Genomic DNA, 3,592 nt, shown 5'->3' on the forward strand with positions numbered 1-3,592 from the left:
AAAATGTGGTATATTTACACAATGGAGTATTACTCAGCTATTAAAAACAATGAATTCGAGAGGTTCCTTGGTAAATGGATGGAACTAGAAATTATCATCCTGAGTGAGGTAAGCCAATCACAAAAGAAGACACATGGTATTCACTCACTGATTATTGGATATTAGCCTAGAACCTTGAAATGCCCAAGATGCAACTCACAGGCCACATGAAGCCCATAAAGAAGGAAGACCAAGTGAGGGTGATTCGGTCCTTCTTAGAAGGAGCAACAAAATACTCAAGGGAGCAAATATGGAGACAAAGTGAGGGACAGAAACTGAAGGAGGGGCCGTCTCAAGACCACCCCACCTGAGTATCTATCCCATGTGCAATCACCAAAGGTAGATGCTGATGTGGAAGACAGGAAGTGCATGCTGATAAGAGCCTGATATGGATATCTCCTCAGAGGCCTTCAAGAGTCAGACATATTCAGAGGCAGATGCTCACAACTAGCCATTGAACTGATCATGGGGTTCTCAATAGAGGAGTTAGAGTGAAGACTGAAGGAGCTGAAAGGGTTTGTGGCACCATGAGGAGAGCAACAATACCAACCAACCACAGCTCCCAGGGTCTAAACCACCAGCCTGGGAGCACTTAGGGGGGGATCCAGGGCTTCAGCTGAATATGTAAAAGTGGAGGGCCCTGCTGGGCATAGGTGGAAGAAGAGAACCTTGACCTCATGAAGGCTGGATGCCCCAGGGGGTGGGAATTTTGAGGGTGGGGAGGTGGGAGTGGGGGGGTGTAGATAGAGGTTACATCCACAGAGAAGAAGGAGGAGGGGCGAGGGGATTGGGGGTTCCGAGGGGGTGGTGGGGGATGGGGTAAGGGGACAACATAGGAAATGTAAATAAATCATCCAATAAAAAAAAAAGAAAAAAAAAAGAAATAAATCACTGGCCCAGTGTCTATAAATAAATAGTCAATCTATAGATTGTAGTGTTGACAATGCATGGTAGGAGGGAAAAAATCAATAAAATCTGCCTTTATTCCAAAAAAAAAAAAGAAAGAAAAATAGAAAGCAGAATATTTGACTTTTAAATAGCCAACTTAGAATTGTGGAATTTTAATAATATCTGTGTTAAAGAGAGGGGAAGGGAGGGAGGGAGGGAGACAGAGAGAGAGAGAGAGAGAGAGAGAGAGAGAGAGAGAGAGAGAGAGAGAGAGACAGAGAGACAGAGAGACAGAGAAAAAGAGACAGACACAGAGAGAGTGAGAGAAATGAAAAGATACAAGAAAAAGGCTGTATGCCTGTAGTCAAGGAATGTGAAAAATTGCTGGGGAAAATACAGAACTTAAAATAGCTGAGTAAGAATTTTTTACATGATCATGGAAAAGAACAAAATACTGACAAAATTTAAGATTTCTAAATTTCTTCTTCCGATGTTATACTATCATTCAATTTTTTCCCCTTTGGAACACAGTCCTAGAAATCTAAAGTAGAATGATACTAGGTTTTTGTCATCAAAGTGATGGGAATGAAACTTGAATTTATATGAAGAATTATGTACAAAGTTACCCAGTAAAGCCAAGCACTGGTGGAACATGCCTTTAATCTCAGTGCTTGGAAGGCATAGAAAGACAGATCTCTGAGTCAGAGGCCATCCTGGTCCACAGAGCAAGCTCATGACAGCCAAGAGAGAAACTGGGTCTTTCTCACCCACACACAAAACACACCCACATAAAAATAAAAATAAAATGACTGCTGAAATATTCAAATTAAGAGATAAGTTTTTATCATTTCATCCTAGATGATTACTCTGAATCTTTAACTTCAGAGTCAAGTGGTCTCTCTCAACAGTTTTTAATAACAAGTCTATAATTCCTCAAAATAAACAACAAGTAAATAAGCAATATCTTCCCCCCCCCAAAAAAAAAGAAAACACATATAACTCAGGAAACATTGTAGAAGAGAGGGTTGTATAGATAGAATATGGGGAGGAGAGTTGTGGAATGGTGAATTTTCCATATTACGTGGCTGTAGAATGTACCATGTCCAGCATCTCTGATTATCTACTCAGAATCTTCACAATATCTAGCTAATTAAAATTCTATTATGGATGAAGGAGGGGGATGCTGATGTCTTTCCCCAAGCTCAGGAGATATTTTCAATTGATAGGCTTTGTGGGGCGGAAAATTACATTTCGTTATGTGTGTGTCTACTAGTATGTTGTCAGTGCCTGAGTGAATGGCATATGGGCAACTATAATTGGGCTCTAGGGTTTCTTAATAATATTTAAAAATAAAATATTAAGCTGTGCTATAGATGGTTTATGTAGTACTAAAAATTAGAGGGGAACAGTAGTTGATAGACATGATAAAATACTTTGTATATATGTTACAGGTCATATGGAAAGATATCCTGACAGTCCACAGCCAAAGAGTACCACAAAGTCATAACACAACAAACCTCACACAAGTAATGTATTGGGAGGAAAAGTCCCATAAAGGTTGCAAGACAGTCAGTGAGCAGAACACAGGGTTTATATAAGATTTCATAGTGGGGCAGGGTTGTGGAGACCTCTCCAGTGAAGTTTTTCAGGCTAGCGATTGGTGGGATTTCAAGTCCAGAGCTTGGGCTTTTATTCTGAAGAGCAAGGTCTGTGTCTGGCAGTTAGGCAGTTAGAGTGTTCTTTGGGTAGAACATGACAGTTGGCAGTCCTTATTGGGATGGTCTGGCCACTTGAGCGCCACTAGGCATTTACAATATATAGCCATGAAAATTAAAATAATAAAACACAAAAAACTAAAATTGCTTAAAAAAATATTAGTATTATGTGGGGCTGTAGCTTACGAGTGGGTATGGGTCCTGTTGGGCTCTGTTGTGGTTCCCATGTGTCTGCCATGGCTCAGGGAGGCAGAATCATGGAAATTTGATTGAATTCACTCCAAGTGGCACCAGTCAGACACTGGGCTGTAAGTATCTGTGCAGGAAGTCCTATGAGGTCAGAGCTTCTGGTTTGGGGGTCTCTGAGGCCGAAGCAGATGACCAGGAGACCAGTGGGGATGAGATAGCATCTTTTCCTGTTTTAGAGGTTTCTGATGCTGTCCATCTACTTTCATATATTTATTTGTCTGTTATTTTATCAATATGTCTATGGCATCCAAATTAAAAGATATGTTTTTGAACGAAAGTACTGTAAAAAAACATATACTTCCACTGTAAATTACAGTTTATATTTTAAATATTTATCTACTTTTAGGCAGATAATACGATGTACAATAAATCCTCTCTGATGACTAGGCAGGAACAATAAGCTGTGGATCACATCAGAAAGTAATCTAAATTGGAAGCAACTCACACTGTACATTGTACAGTTATTCAAATGTGATATTGTTCTTATGTATATTAAAATTATTTCAAATTACAATTTTTGTTTATCAATATAAAGTACTCTATTTCTACCAGCCTTAAAAAATTGTACCATTTTATATTTTCTTATGATCTATCCTACATTCTCAACTATTTAGAACTACTTTGTATCAATGACTTTACTGAAAACCTCACTGAAGTTCAAAAGAAAACTAAAATATAATTTTATTTAAGACACAATATAA

The sequence above is a fragment of the Grammomys surdaster genome, unplaced genomic scaffold (genome assembly GCF_004785775.1).
Source record: "Grammomys surdaster isolate TR1022 unplaced genomic scaffold, NIH_TR_1.0 61, whole genome shotgun sequence".
Taxonomy (NCBI): domain Eukaryota; kingdom Metazoa; phylum Chordata; class Mammalia; order Rodentia; family Muridae; genus Grammomys; species Grammomys surdaster.